The sequence below is a fragment of the Pinus tabuliformis genome, chromosome 4_2 (assembly GCF_031772625.1).
Source record: "Pinus tabuliformis cultivar Carrire ecotype Pingquan chromosome 4_2, CPIR1, whole genome shotgun sequence".
NCBI lineage: Eukaryota > Viridiplantae > Streptophyta > Pinopsida > Pinales > Pinaceae > Pinus > Pinus tabuliformis.
The window spans coordinates 96,022,703-96,042,532 of NC_142304.1; the positions used below are offsets into that span (position 1 = coordinate 96,022,703).

General features: G+C 41.0%; 3 pseudogenes; all 3 read left to right on the forward strand.

Annotated features, from left to right (window-relative positions):
* The first annotated feature begins 1,271 nt into the window (after positions 1-1,271).
* On the forward strand, positions 1,272-2,115 carry LOC149168476 (uncharacterized; annotated as a pseudogene).
* A 3,879-nt stretch (positions 2,116-5,994) lies between these two features.
* LOC149168477 (uncharacterized) lies at positions 5,995-6,838 on the forward strand (annotated as a pseudogene).
* A 3,864-nt stretch (positions 6,839-10,702) lies between these two features.
* Positions 10,703-11,546, forward strand: LOC149168478 (uncharacterized; annotated as a pseudogene).
* The last annotated feature ends 8,284 nt before the right edge of the window (positions 11,547-19,830 follow it).

A 19,830-nucleotide genomic window follows, 5' to 3' on the forward strand; every position in this document is an offset into this window, starting at 1 on the left:
AAGAATAGATAATTGAGATTTGTATTTAGCATTCTTTTTGTCATTCACACATTAAGAAAGCGGAAAACAAATACATACACGTGCATTTGCATTTAGACTGCTTGTTGATTTTGATTTAGGACAGTGCATCTAGTGTGTGCTCTCTGCTCTATGTTGAAAGGATTTCATTTCTCTTTCCTTAGTAGCTAGGATTTTCATTGCAAAAAGAAGATTAAACGACTATTTATCATATTAGATTGAATTTTAGGAATTGTATATCTACATCACATGGTGAACCTAAAAGGAAAATTTCTTAAGAAAGATCAACTGTAAAATAAATTCAATGAACATAAAAATTATTTCGAACCTAACGCACAACATCTAGAAGTCTAGGCTAGAGATGTATTCTGGCATCGTAAAGCCTGGTAACTGTCACTTTGATCGTAGGTTGGGTGATTCCTCCTCTTTGAGACGACAAGTGCCAATACGGACTTGTGCTCCCATGTACCGCCGAGTATATATTGGGAGACCACAATAGGCTATATCCTTTATCCTTAGGAAGCTGTGTCTACCTCCCTATCGATCATAATGCACTAAACACATCATTCGAGAAGATTGATTGTCGTACCGTAAAAAGTATTCTGCAATTTTTTGATTGGTTTGGTAATCCCTCTGTCTAGATTTCCAGAGTAGTCTCTTTCATTCCTTTTCAAACTCCTTAAAGGAAAAGTTCCATTTGAGCACTTGTCACTTCAAGCTCATTAAAAATTGAAGGCAACTAGAGCCATCTTTAGCTTTTTCTCGACTCTTAAAAATTGAAAAACCAAGTTGTGTCAAAGCGTCTAAAATTTATTTTAATCAAAATAACTTCATTGTTCCCTCGTTGGTCTTAGGTTGAGAAAATGGAGTCCACCAACCAAGGATTTCCCCTTGGGGGAAATCCTAGTCCTTTCTCCTCTTGGGGAATGTTGGTGCACCTCATATGGCCACATTGTCCCTTCTAGGACTGACAATTGGCCTGCCGGTATGGCTTTTCTTGACCTCTATCGTTCAAAGCACTGTGATTCCTATGTTGGACTCCATCTTGTCAGCTCGCTGCAGCCAAATTCACCAACCTTATACAGCTCCTGTCCCTGCAAAAGCACAAACATAATCTACATCGAATTATCAGATTTTGAGTCATCTTAGATCAAGACTAGAAACCGTAAAGGCAAAACCGATCATTTATGGCACTCCAAATTTCAGGACTTCATAAAGGCATTGGCTGATAGATGCTGTGATCGAGTTCAAAAATGGCTTCACTGTCTGAAAAGCTCATTGATATTGCAGAAGACTCTGATGGATTTCGTTTTGTGTTGTCCCGAGAACCAACAACTGCCAGCAAGCTGTACTTAACTAAGCGCCTTAAGGGCCTTTTTCCAGATGAAATAGCTCAGTTGGAGCATGTTGAAGTTTTCCCTCAGGCTGTTGAATTGATAAAGAATATTGCAAAGAGGATTTCATCAGATGGTGGTGGTGCACTCATCATTGATTATGGACAAAATGGAATAGTCTCAGACAGCTTACAGGCCATAAGGAAGCACAAATTTGTTCATATTTTAGATGACCCAGGAACTGCAAACCTTAGTGCCTATGTTGATTTTGCTTATGTAAAACAAATCGTATAAGAAATGGCAGGTATAGTCTTGGTCACATCTATTTTTCCTTTATCGCAGGATGAGTATCTTGTCCTCTTGAAATTGAAGATGAGAATCCATATTCGTGTTTAATAGCAAGGGACTGAAGAATGCACTTCAGAATTATTATTTGAACTTGGCAGTGGAGGCAGCAGCTTTTGGTCCAATTTCACAGTCTCAATTTCTTGGCTCACTAGGTATTAATTTTTGTCTGGAGGCATTGCTACAAAATGCAACTGACGAACAGGAAGAAGCACTTCAGGCAGGCTATTGGAAGCTAGTCGGCGAAGGCCCAGCTCCTTTTTGGGAAGGGAAGGACGAACTTGCACCTGTTGGTATGGGTTCTAGGTACATGGCTTTGTGAATAATCAACAAGAGATTGATTGTGAGAGAAAAAGGGTCACTTAGTGATCTTCGATCCATCACTGGGAGGGATGGGGCACCTCATACCCTTCTGTGAATTGGCTAAGTTGTTGGCCTCTCACCATGGTTTCACTATAACCTTCATTCTGACTGCCAACTTACGGCCGCTGACCTGTGCTCAGGCTGCTCACACATAGTCTCTGGCGTTTTCAGGATTGGGCATTCGCTTCATTGAGCTCCATGCGGATGTGCAGATGGATTTTGAAGAAAAAAAACGCACATCCCATAGTCTCGATATTTAAGTTAGTGGACAAGTCTAGGGGCTTAGTCGAGCATACTCTCAGGACCCTTTTGAACGATTCCTCTAAACCTATAAGCGCTTTCATCACTGATCTATTCGGTAAAACCATGATCGGGGTTAGAAGGGCGAAGCTCGTTTTCAAAATTAAAAGACTGGAGGTGTAAAGGGCGCGCTACGCACATGATCTCCCCAGCCAGTATAAAATGACAAGGGCGCTATGCGTATGGTGCACGCTACCCATACAGCGACAGAGCCAAACGAGTTGAAATTCGTGCTGCTGCAAATAGGATCATTGATAAAAAGGAAATTTCCAGTTTGAAGAATGAGTTTGATCAACTAAAGAGGGGAATTCTTCTGACACCCAGTCACGAGGAGCTTCTTACACAGAAGCAGCAGCTTGAAACTAGACAAGCGAAAATGCAGTCAAGGTTAGAAGAAGAAAAACAGGCAAAGGTGGCCCTTATGGGTAGAATCCAAAACTAACAAAGCTAATCCTAGTGTCTAAAAAGAATACAATTTATACACATGTTTCAGATATTCCTACTCATCAACACATGCACGCTTTTGGTGAAGAGGAGAAAATGGATCCAGTACTTGAAAGTCCAGAAATGAGACCTCTCTGAATGATGATACCTCAACGTTGCCTCTGGATTTGGAAACAAATATCAGAACCGAAATTCAAAAATATTTAAGTAAAAAGTGTTAATGACCAATTGCCTTACATTGGCTCACTTGCAGACAGTACACAAGATGGAAAACTCTTCAGTGGGACTCTTCATGGAAGGAAGCCACCATCTGTGTTGTGTTTTAGATGTATAATTTCTAAGGCTTTTGCTTTGTAGCATTAAACTTATTGTTTCACCAATCGAGTGACGGGAAAATAAATTCTCATTTTGAGAATTTTGAATATAGATATTCACCTGCTGAGCTTCGGAGTGTTCGTTGTGTTATAAAGGGGATTGCATATATTATTGTTATTACTGAGAAAATCATATCATGGCTCATCCTGGTTTTATCTTTGGATTCATCGTTGTGCGCATCGATAGGACAATCTGCCAAATTCTTGATTCAATTGGCATAGTACTCCGCTGCAAGAAGGAGTTGGCCAATCTGAAAGATTTAATAATGGAAATCGAGCCTGTTATCAGGGACATCCAACAATACCGCCTGGAATTGAATAAGAAGAAATGTTTCAATCATCAAGGCGACAGTAAGGGCACTTCAGTTGTTAATAGTTGGCTTAAGAAATCGGATGCCTTTCTCCAAGAATCATCAACCATAGTGCGTCAGTGCACACAACCAAGTTATGACGATATTTTACATTATAAAATGAGCAGAAGAATCACTTGCATGATTTCAAATATTACCCAGCATCTCCAGCTGGCTCACGAGTATGGCCCCAGAGGTTCATCATCTCACACCTTACGTCCAGGTCAAAGTCAAAGCCAGCATTTAAACAAAGGATATCCACCGTGGCAGAAAGATAGGTTCGATTTCCCATTTTGGTCTTCAGTTGAAAATTTAAATGGTCTTCAGCTAAAGTTTCTACCCTTTCATTTATCATCAACAGATTTGAGTAGAAGAAGGAACACTATTCTATCTTTAGAAAAGCTGATTGATTTTTTAGTTTTATTTGTTAATAATGATAAAACAGATCCCTTGTTTTGGATCGATCTGTTTTTTCAAACATGAGAACGAGAGTTTATTTATGGTATTGTATATGATTTGTAAAGGGAGAGAGAATTCTGAGAGGTGCGTGGAGAAGAACAGAATTCCATTGTACAGTGTTTGACAGAGATTAATCGAAGAATACAGCTCTGATTTGTAAGATCCTTGTGGTGTGAAAGTTTAGCAAATGTATCTTTCTTTCTGTTTCAATGTCTTTTGTAATGTTTCATAGTTCATTCATAATCGTTTCTAAATGAATACTTTTAAGTGAGAAAGGAAGAATTCAATTTATTTGCTATGTCTTGAGGAAGTGTTCATATTTCAATGTTTTCTTATGTTTGATAAGGATCCATCACACATGCCCTTGTCGACTTCTCAGCAGTCTTGCCATTCCGTTTAATCTCAATTTTATTGTTAAGCTTCACTCCTACCTCGCCTTATGGACTAACCTGTGCCTTTGATTAAACCTCTTCTCTTGCTTTCTTTGCCCATGCATCCCATAAAACCCAAGAATTTATTAAAACCTCATTTCATATCTCTTTACTAGCCTAAAATCAGTGTTCCTAATTGGTCATCTCAGTCCCTTTTGAAAACCTTTTACCAAGATAGACCCAGAGAGAGCCCTCTCCTATCCTCGTAGGGCTAGCTACGAGGCTGAGCGTGGTTTGATGTTGCCTTGAGTTTTTCCTTCCTCAGCCTGAGGCAGATTCAAGCGCTAACATAGTGGCGACCATACTGGGGAAGATGGTTTGTTGTTGATGTGACATTCGACTTGTAGATTGTTTTGTCCCAGTAAATGAAATCAAATTGCAGATATAATGTTGATGGTGGACAACAGTCAGACACTTATGAAGGCTGAGACATTCACCAGGTGACTCCAACTCGATCCAGATAGTCCAGTGCTCGCTGATCCATTTATGCAATGGTCGGGTATGTGGCAAACCCTGCCCTATGTGAAGCTGTAAAAGAAGTAAGAAATCAGTTTGCAGATTCTGAAATTAATGAAGAATTTTTCAGTGCCTTGCTTCAATGTTTGAAATCTCCAAAGTTCCCTCTTGAAGCTAAAACTGGTGTTTGTGACTTAGTTGTTGAAAGAGTTGAGAAGGAGATTCAATGTTTAGATGAGCAGATCCAGTCATATGATTTCCAAGACCCTAAAAAGTTCTTGGAAATCCTTCCTCCATCGAAACAAGAAATAACAGACTTGCCTACAGATGTTTGCATTGACAATGTGCAGCTGGAGGTATGTATTGTGGAATTGGGGCAACCAACAGAGTCTGGCTTCCGCGATCCAGTGGCAACATACATGGAAATTTTTTCAGTTTGATTGATAAATCAAACTGTCTTTTACATGATCAGGCTCATTATGTGCATGAAGGGCTGTCAGTAATTGCATCTGTGTCCTGGTGGAAGCATTCTCAAGTGGCATCATTCTCAGGTTTACTTGAATGGTTGATCTAGCATTTCAGTATTACCTGATCTATTGTTTTTACAGCAAAGTAGGGTAGATTTTGTAAATAAATAAGCAGTTAAAAGGCAACATTTTGTTCTAGTTTCATTGCAGCTGTAGTTTGAAGTTCGTTCAGTCAGTTTTTCAGTTACTTTAGTCTTGACATCGAATCACTTTCAGTTCAGTTTCAGTTTAAAAATTCAGTCAATTGTCGTGTCGGTTTGTTGGAGTAATGACTCCATCGCCCAATGGACGGAGGCACTATCTGCTCTCCCAAAGCTCTGCAGTTCTTGGAACCTTCAAAAAGCGACAACTGCCATCCCCATTGGAGCCGATGTTAGACTCTGTCTTGTCAGCTCACTGCAACCAAATTCACCAAGCTTCTACAGCTCATATCCCTGCAAAAGCACAAACAAAATCTACATCGAATTATCAGATTTTGAGTCATCTTAGATCAAGACTAGAAAGCGTAAAGGCAAAATCCATGATTTATGGCACTCCAAATTTCAGGACTTCATAAAGCCGTTGGCTGATAGACGCTGTGATTGAGTTCAAAAATGGCTTCACTGTCCGAAAATCTCATTGATATTGTAGAAGACTCTAATGGCTTTCGTTTTGTGTTGTCCCGAGAACAAACAACTGCCAGCAAGCTGTACTTAACTAAGCGCCTTAAGGGCCTTTTTCCAGATGAAATAGCTCAGTTGGAGCATGTTGAAGTTTTCCCTCAGGCTGTTGAATTGACAAAGAATATTGCAAAGAGGATTTCATCAGATGGTGGTGGTGCACTCATCATTGATTATGGACAAAATGGAATAGTCTCAGACAGCTTACAGGCCATAAGGAAGCACAAATTTGTTCATATTTTAGATGACCCAGGAACTGCAAACCTTAGTGCCTATGTTGATTTTGCTTATGTAAAACAAATCGTATAAGAAATGGCAGGTATAGTCTCGGTCACATCTATTTTTCCTTTATCGCAGGATGAGTATCTTGTCCTCTTGAAATTGAAGATGAGAATCCATATTCGTGTTTAATAGCAAGGGACTGAAGAATGCACTTCAGAATTATTATTTGAACTTGGCAGTGGAGGCAGCAGCTTTTGGTCCAATTTCACAGTCTCAATTTCTTGGCTCACTAGGTATTAATTTTTGTCTGGAGGCATTGCTACAAAATGCAACTGACGAACAGGAAGAAGCACTTCAGGCAGGCTATTGGAAGCTAGTCGGCGAAGGCCCAGCTCCTTTTTGGGAAGGGAAGGACGAACTTGCACCTGTTGGTATGGGTTATAGATACATGGCTTTGTCAATAATCAACAAGAGATTGATTGTGAGAGAAAAAGGGTCACTTAGTGATCTTCGATCCATCGCTGGGAGGGATGGGGCACCTCATACCCTTCTGTGAATTGGCTAAGTTGTTGGCCTCTCGCCATGGTTTCACTATAACCTTCATTATGACTGCCAACTTACGGCCGATGACCTCTGCTCAGGCTACTCACACGCAGTCTCTGGCATTCGCTTCATTAAGCTCCCTGCGGATGTGAAAATGGATTTTGAAGAAAAAAAAGCACATCCCATAGTCTCGATATTTAAGTTAGTGGACAAGTCCAGGGGCTTAGTCGAGCATACTCTCAGGACCCTTTTGAACGATTCCTCTAAACCTATAAGCGCTTTCATCACCGATCTATTCGGTACAACCATGCTCGAGGTTAGAAGGGCGAAGCTCGTTTTCAAAATTGAAAGACTGGAGGTGTAAAGGGCGCGCTACGCACATGATCTCCCCAGCTAGTATAAAATGACAAGGGCGCTACGCGTATGGTGCACGCTACCCATACAACGACAGAGCCAAACAAGTTGAAATTCGTGCTGCTGCAAATAGGATCATTGATAAAAAGGATATTTCCAGTTTGAAAAATGAGTTTGATCAACTAAAGAGGGGAATTCTTGTGACACCCAGTCACGAGGAGCTTCTTACACTGAAGCAGCAGCTTGAAACTGGACAAGCAAAAATGCAGTCAAGGTTATAATAAGAAAAATAGGCAAAGGTGGCCCTTATGGGTAGAATCCAGAAACTGACAAAGCTAATCCTAGTGTCTACAAAGAATACAATTTCTACAAATGTTTCGGATATTCCTACTCATCAACACAGGCACGCTTTTGGTGAAGAGGAGAAAATGGATGCAGTACTTGAAAGTCCAGAAATGAGACCTCTCTGAATGATGATACCTCAATGTTGCCTCTGGATTTGGAAACAGATATTAGAACCGGAATTCCAAAATCTTTAAGTAAAAAGTGTTAATGACCAATTGCCTTACATTGGCTCACTTGTAGACAGTACACAAGCTGGAGAACTCTTCAGTGGGACTCTTCATGGAAGGAAGCCACCATCTGTGTTGTGTTTTAGATGTACAATTTCTAAGGCTTTTGTTTTGTAGCATTAAACTTATTGTTTCACCAGTCGAGTGACGGGAAAATAAATTCTCATTTTGAGAATTTTGAATATAGATATTCACCTGCTGAGCTTCGGAGTGTTCGTTGTGTTATAAAGGGGATTGCATATATTATTGTTCTGACTGAGACAATCATATCATGGCTCATCCTGGTTTTATCTCTAGATTCATCGTTGTGCGCATCGATAGGACAATCTGCCAAATTCTTGATTCAATTGGCATAATACTCCGCTACAAGAAGGAGTTGGCCAATCTGAAAGATTTAATAATGGAAATCGAGCCTATTATCAGGGACATCCAGCAATATCGCCTGGAATTGAATAAGAAGAAATGTTTCAATCATCAAAGCGACTGTAAGGGCGCTTCAGCTGTTAATAGTTGGCTTAAGAAATTGGATGCCTTTCTCCAAGAATCATCAACCATAGTGCGTCAGTGCGCACAACCAAGTTATGATGTTATTTTACGTTATAAAACGAGCAGAAGAATCACTTGCATGATTTCAAATATTACCCAGCATCTCCAGCTGGCTCACGAGTATGGCCCCAGAGGTTCATCATCTCACACCTTACGTCCAGGTCAAAGTCAAAGCCAACATTTAAACAAAGGATATCCACCTTGGCAGAAAGATAGGTTTGATTGCCAATTTTGGTCTTTAGTTGCAAAATTAAAGGGTCTTCAGCTACAATTTCTGCCCTTTCATTTATCATCAATAGATTCGAGTAGAAGAAGGAACGCTATTCTATCTTCAGAAAGGCTAATTGATTTTTTAGTTTTATTTGTTAATAATGATAAAACAGATCCCTTGTTTTGGATCGATCTATTTTTTCAAACATGAGAATGAGAGTTTATTTATGGTATTGTATATGGTTTGTAAAGGGACAGAGAATTCTGAGAGGTGCGTGGAGAAGAACATAATTCCATTGTATAGTGTTTGACAGAGATTAATCGAAGAATACAGCTCTGATTTGTAAGTTCCTTGTGGTGTGAAAGTTTAGTAAATGTATCTTTCTTTCTATTTCAATGTATTTTGTAATGTTTCATAGTTCATTCATAATCGTTTCTAAATGAATACTTTTAAGTGAGAAAGGCAGAATTCAATTTATTTTCTTTGTCTTGAGGAAGTGTTCATATTTCAATGTTTTCTTCTGTTTGATAAGGATCCATCACACATGCCCTTGTCGACTTCTCAGCAGTCTTGTCATTCCGTTTAATTTAAATTTTATTGTTAAACTTCACTCCTACCTCACCTTATGGATTAACCTGTGCCTTTGATTAAACCTCTGCTCTTGCTGTCTTTGCCCATGCAGCCCGGAAAACCCAAACATTTATTAAAACCTCATTTCATATCTCTTTACTATCCTAAAATCAATGTTCCTTATTGGTCATCTCAGTCCCTTTTGAAAACCTTTTACCGAGATAGACCCGGAGAGAGCCCTCTCCTATCCTCGTAGGGCTAGCTACGAGGCTGAGCATGGTTTGATGTTGCCTTGAGTTTTTCCTTGCTCAGCCTGAGGCAGATTCAAGTGCCAACATAGTGGCGACCATACTGGGGAAGATGGTTTGCTGTTGATGTGACATTCAACTTGTAGATTGTTTTGTCCCAGTACATGAAATCAAATTGCAGATCTAATGCTGATGGTGGACAGCAGTCAGACACTTATGAAGGCTGAGACATTCACCGGGCGACTCCAACTCGATCCAGATAGTCCAGTGCTCGCTGATCGATTTATGCAATGGTGGGGTATGTGGCAAACCCTGCCCTGTGTGAAGCTGTAAAAGAAGTAAGAAATCAGTTTGCAGATTCTGAAATTAATGAAGAATTTTTCAGTGCCTTACTTCAATGTTTGAAATCTCCAAAGTTCCCTCTTGAAGCTAAAACTGGTGTTTGTGACTTAGTTGTTGAAAGAGTTGAGAAGGAGATTCAATGTTTAGATGAGCAGATCCAGTCATATGATTTCCAAGACCCTAAAAAGTTCTTGGAAATCCTTCCTCCATCGAAACAAGAAATAACAGACTTGCCTACGGATGTTTGCATTGACAGTGTGCAGTTGGAGGTATGTATTGTGGAATTGGGGTAGCCAACAGAGTCTGGCTTCCGCGATCCAATGGCAACATACATGGAAATGTTTTTCAGTTTGATTGATAAATCAAACTGTCTTTTACATGATCAGGCTCATTATGTGCATGATGGGCTGCCAGCAATTACATCTGTGTCCTGGTGGAAGCATTCTCAAGCGGCATCATTCTCAGGTTTACTTGAATGGTTGATCTGGCATTTTAGTATTACCTGATCTATTGTTTTTACAGCAAAGTAGGGTAGATTTTGTAAATAAATAAGCAGTTAAAAGGCAACATTTTGTTCTAGTTTCATTGCAGCTTTAGTTTGAAGTTCATTGAGTCAGTTTTTCAGTTACTTTAGTCTTGAGATCGAATCAGTTTCAGTTCAGTTTCAGTTTAAAAATTCAGTCAAGTGTTGTGTTGGTTTGTTGGAGTAATGACTCCATCACCCAATGGACGGAGGCACTTTCTGCTCTCCCAAAGCTCTGCGGTTCTTGGCACCTCCAAAAAGCGGCAGCTGCCATCCCCATTGGAGCCGATGTTAGACTCTGTCTTGTCAGCTCGCTGCAGCCAAATTCACCAAGCTTCTGCAGCTCCTATCCCTACAAAAGCACAAACAGAATCTACATCAAATTATCAGATTTTGAGTCATCTTAGATCAAGACTAGAAAGCGTAAAGGCAAAAACGATGATTTATGGCACTCCAAATTTCAGGACTTCATAAAGGCGTTGCCTGATAGATGCTGTGATCGAGTTCAAAAATGGCTTCACTGTCTGAAAAGCTCATTGATATTGCAGAAGACTCTGATGGCTTTCATTTTGTGTTGTCCTGAGAGCCAACAATTGCCAGCAAGTTGTACTTAACTAAGCGCCTTAAGGGCCTTTTTCCAGATGAAATAGCTCAGTTGGAGCATGTTGAAGTTTTCCCTCAGGCTGTTGAATTGACAAAGAATATTGCAAAGAGGATTTCATCAGATGGTGGTGGTGCACTCATCATTGATTATGGACAAAATGGAATAGTCTCAGATAGCTTACAGGCCATAAGGAAGCACAAATTTGTTCATATTTTAGATGACCCAGGAACTGCAGACCTTAGTGCCTATGTTGATTTTGCTTATGTAGAACAAATCGTGGAAGAAATGGCAGGTATAGTCTTGGTCACATCTATTTTTCCTTTATCGCAGGATGAGTATCTTGTCCTCTTGAAATTGAAGATGAGAATCCATATTCATGTTTAATAGCAAGGGACTGAAGAATGCACTTCGGAATTATTATTTGAACTTGGCAATGGAGGCAGCAGCTTTTGGTCCAATTTCACAGTTTCAATTTCTTGGCTCACTTGGTCTTAATTTTCGTCCGGAGGCATTGCTACAAAATTCAACTGAAGAACACGCAGAAGCACTTCAGGCAGGCTATTTGAGGCTAGTCGGCGAAGGCCCAGCTCCTTTTTGGGAAGGGAAGGACGAACTTGCACCTGTTGGTATGGGTTCTAGGTACATGGCTTTGTCAATAATCAACAAGAGATTGATTGTGAGAGCAAAAGGGTCACTTAGTGATCTTCGATCCATCGCTGGGAGGGATGGGGCACCTCATACTCTTCTGTGAATTGGCTAAGTTGTTGGCCTCTCGCCATGGTTTCACTATAACGTTCATTATGACTACCAACTTACGGCCGGTGACCTCTGCTCAGGCTCCTCACACACAGTCTCTGGCGTTTTCAGGATTGGGAATTCGCTTCATTTAGCTCCCTCTGGATGTGCAGATGGATTTTGAAGAAAAAAACACACATCCCATAGTCTCGATATTTAAGTTAGCGGACAAGTCCAGGGGCTTAGTCGAGCATAGTCTCAGGACCCTTTTGAACGATTCCTCTAAACCTATAAGCGTTTTCATCACTGATCTATTCTGTACAGCCATGCTCGAGGTTAGAAGGGCGCTACACACATGATCTCCCCAGCCAGTATAAAATGACAAGGGCGCTACGCGTATGGTGCGTGCTACCCATACAGCGACAGAGCCAAACGAGTTGAAATTCGTGCTGCTGCAAATAGGATCATTGATAAAAAGTAAATTTCCGATTTGAAGAATGAGTTTGATCAACTAAAGAGGGGAATTCTTGTGACACCCAGTCACGAGGAGCTTCTTACACTGAAGCAGCAGCTTGAAACTGGACAAGCGAAAATGTAGTCAAGGTTAGAAGAAGAAAAACAGGCAAAGGTGGCCCTTATGGGTAGAATCCAGAAACTGACAAAGCTAATCCTAGTATCTATAAAGAATACAATTTCTAGAAATGTTTCGGATATTCCTACTCATCAACACAGGCACGCTTTTGGTGAAGAGGATAAAATGGATGCAGTACTTGAAAGTCCAGAAATGAGACCTCTCTGAATGATGATACCTCAACGTTGCCTCTGGATTTGGAAACAGATATCAGAACCGGAATTCCAAAATCTTTAAGTAAAAAGTGTTAATGACCAATTGCCTTACATTGGCTCACTTGCAGACAGTACACAAGCTGGAGAACTCTTCAGTGGGACTCTTCATGGAAGGAAGCCACCATCTGTGTTGTGTTTTAGATGTACAATTTCTAATGCTTTTGCTTTGTAGCATTAAACTTATTGTTTCACCAGTCGAGTGACGGGAAAATAAATTCTCATTTTGAGAATTTTGAATATAGATATTCACCTGCTGAGCTTCGGAGTGTTCGTTGTGTTATAAAGGGGATTTTTTCACTTCAGAAAAGCAACACCTTTGGGTACAGTGGTTACCTCTGGAAGAATGGTGGTATAACACCAACTATCATGCGACCACCAAAATAACTCCCTATGAAGCAGTATATGGTCAACTCCCACCTTCACCTACTTCGTATCTCAAGGGATGCTCAAAAGTACAAGTAGTGGATCAACTCTTACAACACCGCGCAACCATGCTCGCCCATCTTCGAGAGAATCTTCATCAAGCTTAGAACCGCATGAAGCAACAGGTAGACCAACATCGCTTAGAGCGCCAATTTAAAGAAGGGGATCAGGTATTTTTACGGCTACAACCATATAAGAAAACATCACTCAAGGACAAGGGGTGTCAAACAATATCTCCCAAATTCTACGGACCATATCAAGTACTTCAGCGCATTGGAGAAGTGGCCTACAAGTTGGCCTTGCCACCTATTGCAAAAATCCATCCAGTTTTCCATGTCTCATGCCTCAAGAAAGTGATTGGGAACAATTGTAGAATTCAGACTAGTCTACCAGAATTGGACGAAGAAGGGTCCATCTGGCTTCAACCCGAAGAGGTCCTAGACACACGAGACAAGCAACTGCATGGTTGCATGATTAAGGAAGTCCTCATCAAATGGAAAGACACCTCTCCGGAAGATGCAACTTTGGAACCAACCACTATTCTTCAACAGTTTCCGTAGCTTCAGCCTTGAGGACAGGGCTCGTCTTAAGGGGGAGGGCATGTTAGGGTCCCACCTTAACCCCCTTATTTATGTAATGGGATCACGTCATAGTCAAGAGTCAATAAAGCCCATGTTAATAATTGTAAGTGGTTAATCCACAATTAATGACGGAACCACAATTAGTTGCAAATGGGCCGTAGTATTAGATAGATGGTATTAATAAAACCCACGGTGTTGGCCCATGGTATTGCAGGTTATGAGTCATCTATTCTACCTGCCGACCAACCAAAAACGACATTCATTTGTCCATGGGGGACGTTTGCTTATTGCAAATTAACTTTTGGGCTTAAGAATGCCGGAGCCACTTTTCAACGGGCGATGTCTTACGCATTTCATGACATCAAGCACATTGTGCAACCGTACCTCGATGATTTGCCTGCTCATTTTTTACATCGAGCTGATCACCTTGTCCACTTACGAGCAATCTTTATGAGGTGTAGGCATTATCGAATTCGGTTGAATCCCCACAAGTGTGTTTTCTGTATAGAGACGGGTCGATTGCTAGGATTTGTTGTTTCAAAAGCCGGCATTCGCGTCGATCCCTCGAAGGTTGAAGCTATCATCAAATTGCCTCCTCCTTCGAGTTTGCGCCAACTCCAAAGTTTGCAAGGGAAAGCGAACTTTTTACGCCGATTCATTCCAAACTACGCCAAGGTCACTAAAGGTTTTACACGGTTGTTGAAACAGAACGCTCAATTCTTTTGGGATGAGATTGCCCAACAATCTTTTGATGCACTTAAACACGCGTTGACCCATGCACCGTTGTTGCATCCTCCCAACTACAACCAGGACTACTTTTTATACCTCGCAGCTTCACATTCCACCATTGGAATGGTGTTAGTTCAAGAATATGAATTCGGAGCGGAACATGTGATATATTATCTTAGTAGGACATTAAATCCCACTGAGCTAAAATATTCGCATGTGGAGAAATTGGCCCTGGCAGCCGTTCAAGCTGTCCAGTGTTTTCGTCACTACATTCTTCTCCGTAAAACTACAGTCATTTCGGATTGCAACCCTATGATTTATATTTTGACAAAAAACTGCTAGGGGGCAAGTACTCTAAATGGATCGTTATCCTGCAAGAGTTCGACTTGGAGTTTGAGAAGTCCAAGTCTAAGAAATCCTTAGTTTTTGCGGAATTGATGTGTGATTTCCCGCGTGCTGACACAGAAACTGTGGCAGAGGAGTCCATTGCGGACGAATCTTTGTTTCTTATCAGTACTTTAGATCCGTGGTACGAAGATATAATCATCTATCTCCAAACCCAAACCTTTCAGCCTGAAGCTTCAAAGTCGGAACGTCGAAAAATTTGGTTTCAATCCCAGTAATACAAGATTATTGGAGATACACTTTATCGCCGGGGGGCAGACTTAGTTTTTCGACGTTGTTTAACTCACGAAGAGGCTGAGAGGGTTTTGAATGATTGTCACTCTGGAGCATGTGGCGGTCATATGTCTGGGTATGCCACAGCTCAGAAGGTGTTGCGCGCTGGCTATTTCTGGCCGTCTATGTTTAAAGATTGTATCATTGCAGTCCGGAAGTGCCACAACTGTCAAGTGTTTGATCGCAAGATGCGTGCACCACCTGCTCCTCTCCACCCAATAATTGCCATTGGTCCATTCGCCAAATGGGGTATCGATTTTATTACTTGTAACCCTCACTCGGCCGGGGGGCATGCGTATATCATCCTCGCGATTGATTATTTTACTAAATGGGCCGAGGCGATGCCTACATTCAACGCAAGCGGCAAAATAGCTGCAGTTTTCGTATTCAATCATATTATAACTAGTTTTGGTGTCCCACAAGCAATCATTACTGACCATGGGAGCCATTTTCGAAACATCATGATGACTGAGCTTACAAGCCAGCTTGGTTTGCGCCACGATAGTTCTACTCCTTATTATCCGCAAGCCAACGGTTTGGTTGAGTCTATCAGCAAAGTTCTAGTTATCATGATCCGACGAACCATTGGTATTCATCGGTCAAATTGGCACAACATGTTATTTTCAGCGCTATGGGCATACCGAACCTCAGTGAAAACTTCAACAGGGTTCACTCCTTTCCAGCTAGTTTATGGCTTGGAAGCCGTGTTACCCATTGAATGCGAAATCCCATCACTTCAAATGGCTGTCGAATTACTTCCAGCTACTTCCGAAGAGGAGAAGCGTTTATTATACTTAGCTAAATTAGATGAGACTCGACGTGACGCTGCATTGGCAATCGAGACTCACGCGAAGCGAATGAAAGCTCAGTATGATAGAAATGTGACCCCTCGAAGTTTTTCAGAGGGAGACCTAGTGCTATTATATGATCAAGCTAACGATAAGCTAGGTGCTGGAAAATTCGTTCCTATGTGGCATGGACCCTACATTGTAAAGCGAAAGCTAGCAAAATGGGCTTATGAGCTGGTAGATTTTGATGGGGACTCTTTGGGTAAACCCAGAAATGGACTTTACCTAAAGAGGTATTATGCTTAAATGGTGGGTATGGAGAATTTTTAGTTAGGTTAGGTTTTCTTTCCAGCTAGTATGATTGTTAGTTTAGTCAGTGTGCTTAGCTTAGAGAGTGTGTTTTTCATCGTTATTCTGGCTTATCTTGGTTTTACTCTTGATATTGCAGATGTCGACGCCTCTCCAAACATACATTGGATTTGCTGATGGTGCTTGTTGTAGTACACGGAATATCTCTTCCGCAGCTTGGGTTATCTATTCGCCCTCTGACGAGTTAGTTTCTATGCATGGGGTAAGCCTTGGTCAAACAATGAACAACATTGCAGAATACAGTGCAGTGGTTGAATTATTATCCGAATCTATTTCATTTGGAATTCGACGTTTGATAGTGAGGTTAGATTCTGAACTTGTTGTATTACAACTTAATAGAGTATATGCCATTAGAAATCCTGTGTTATTAAGGTTATTTTTGAGAGTGCGTCTCTTGGAACGTGAATTTGATTACATTGAATATCAACATATTCCAAGGTCTTTAAATACATTAGCAGATGCAATTTCTTCTCGAATGTTGGACAGACATTTACGATAATCATGCAAGTAAATTTAAAAGCATTTCATCACATATGTTAAACAAGATAAGCCGGTAATAGTGATATATATATATAGATAGGAGTGTGTCAAAAAATATACATCATCTTCGATCATAGGTTGAAAAACACCTTATGATCGGCAAAATGATAAGTACAAAAAGTCAGAAATGTCATATGTGTCTACAAAAGTGACTATCCAATCACTGGTGGTGCTCCCTATACGACACCACTGCACGGGCTACCTTACACAAGAACCTCCTAAACGGCCCAGGGACTGCGACTACATAGCGCTGAAGTCTGATAGGAATATCATCTATGGTAGTCTCAGGTATATCCACCGTCAGGCGCTCTAGATCCTGCTCCAACTCAGCTAGTGACTCTGCAGCCGCGTCCTGTGGAGCCGGTACTGGTGCAACTGGATGTCTCCTCTCAAAAGGCCGGAGGTTGGCTGGGCGCTGTGGACCAACATCTGCATTTTGAAAATTTTTACTGTCAGTTTTAAGACGATATATATATAAAAAATAAAAAATATATATAATTTGAAAACTTGTGAAAAATAAAGTACCTCTGTCATCCCATTGTTCTCCCTGTGGAAGAACCATGTCCGGATCACCTCGAAAATCTACTCCGGCATACAGAAAGTCCTGGATCGAAAAAACCTGGTCCTCTAACCAGTGAAAATAACTATCAGGGAATCGAACAACCGTCGCGCCCTCGTCAGGATGTCGGGCCATCACCGTAACCCATCGTATCAGCTTTGGTGTGCATTGGGTATGCACCAATCTGCCCGGAGACTAGCAAGGGATTTGCCACCCGGCCTAGTCCCGGCTAGATTGAGTTGCTCACCCCTATTTGGCAAGCAAGTGAGAAAGTATATGTCAGAGGGCTCTATCTCGAGCTGGTGCCCTCCGATGTAAAAGCATTGCTGATGAATGTTCCATCTCTCAACCAGCCACTCCAAGAATCTCACCTGAGCCCTCATGCCAGGTATGGCCCAGTATTTATATAGCTTGCATGCTTTTAGGGCATCAATGGAAGGTTGATGATTAATTGTGGCTAAATCAACGTCCTTGTGCTCTCTTTCTCTCCAATCCAACATGGTGAGTGCCCTACACACCAAGAAATGAAGGTTAGAATTGATTTGGGAAAATTCAAATGGTTATTTGTGGAGTTTGGGGTTTCAAATTCCGCCTTTCGTGGGGGACGCACGCCGCGTTCAGGACACAGAGCGTCGGGACGCAGCTGGCCTGAAGGTGGGCTGCATACCCCGACCTTTTTCCTGTGTGGAAAAAATTCGGGGGACGCAGGTCACCCTTAGGGCACCTGCGTACCCCGCAGAGCGATTTTTGAAACCTAAAACCCCCCAAAAACCAAAACTAAAACCTAAAACAAACTTTTAATCGGATGAAATTGAGAAGGGGGATGTTGTGAAATACCTGGAAGAGACGGCGTTCGATTCTGACAGTCGGATTCTCCGCAGCAACCACGGGAAGTTTCTTGCCAAAAGCCCTTTTTTCAACCTCAACAGTAAAATGGTAAAAATGACATGGTAAAAAGTCTTTTTATAGGTTTTTTGGATGAGTGAATGCTAGGTTTGTTCATTTTCCACCATGGAAGGATACTTTTCAATGCATTTTTGCCTATCTTAAAGAGGTATGAGTAATGTGTCGTTTTTGTGCAGGACAAAAGGATTTAGAGGGAAAATTGTCATTTTTCACGAACCAAAATATCAGAGTCATCTTTTAAGCTCCTTTCTGGCTCCTAAAATATGAAAAGATTGCCGAGCGTTTCTTTTACACTTGTTAAAACGAAATTAAAAGACGGTCCCCTTATAGCTCTTTTCTGACCGTAAAATCAGGAAAAGATTGCCGGGTTTTTGTCGTTTCAAACTCGATATGGAAATAAAATGACGTGTCCTTGATCGCTTTTTACTTTTCAGGTCAGTGGCACTAATTATGAAAGTACTCCTTGGTCGCAAGATCAAGCGGTTCCCCCAGGTATTATTTTATACTTTTTCGGGCTTGAGGGACACAAATATACGAAAAAGTTCAACTTGGAGTCTTCTTAAGTTTTTCAGACTCTCTAAAATTGAAAATGCCGAGTTTCTCCTATACTAGACTCGTTAAAATTTCACAGTAAAGGACCTGTTCAATTACAAACAGGAACGAACCACTCCTTCCTAGGGTTCGAATCAAAACTAGGTTGGACTCATCCGAAGGATGAGCTTATAATCAAGCATATGTTATCCTCCTCAAGCTTGTTAAAAATAAAGAGGTACTTGCCAGAAATGGTGGGGGAAAAGAGAGAAGAATGAACCTATTTGTTATCTTTTGTCTCAGAAGAAACTTTATTTCCACTCTTGGACACGACACTTTTCATTCACCTGGGTTGGGAAATCCTTTACCTCACAGTTGATCAAACCACTTTGAAAGTCTTCAGCCGGGTTCCGGGGATTAACTTTGAGTTATTAATCACCAAGCCATCTGTCGTGTCGTTATGTGTTCAAGAGGTCTGCAAGCAAAACTTTCATCTGCAAAATACTTGCCATCCATTTGACCATCCCTGAGTCAGTCCTTACAACAACATTTCTTCAACTTGAACAATGATTTCGTGTTGTGGGCTTGCCTACAACGGGTCGCTTTCTATCGACATCAGCACATTATCTAGAGAGATGACTTAGAAATCGTCAGTACCTTGAAGCCTGCATGCATCAATGGCAGGTTTCTCGCCTTTGACGTCAGTTTACATCATTGACTTTCGATCAAAGGATTCCGTGAAATGTTCGACATCAACTCATTCATTCACATCTCATGGATTGTACTAGGTACTTTGAGAACCATTGACATTACTGGTGGTCTCTCTCACACTTGTTAACAGTTTACATCATCGACTGGTAATCAAGTGGTTTCTACCATGTTCGACATCAACTCATTTATTTGCATGGCTAGAATCGTACCAACTCGAAAAGTAGAAATGAAGACCCTGGATCTAGTTTCCACCATCCAGGCTGCGAGGAGTTTTGTATTCATTGTCTAAGTAGACTAATCATAAACAGATGGCTGCGCCCATACTGTGTCTACAAAAGTCTATGATTATGATGTACTACAAGATCATTCCTGTATCAGAGTAGTTAGTCTGTTAGTTAAAGTTTTGATTTGAGTATGGGAATGCCTACCTCAGTGATGATATAATATTATACATGTATTTTGTGTTGAAAATTGCAGGTTCTGACCAGGCTCTCCACGAGATAATCCTTGAACTGATAAAGCGCTTCACCCTTCCTAGATAATACAAAACCCTAATCTATTACAGGCTTCGCACTTTAGGGGGCAATCTGTTACACTAAAAAATGTCACCATGGCTATTTACAGTTAGTATGGCTCTAT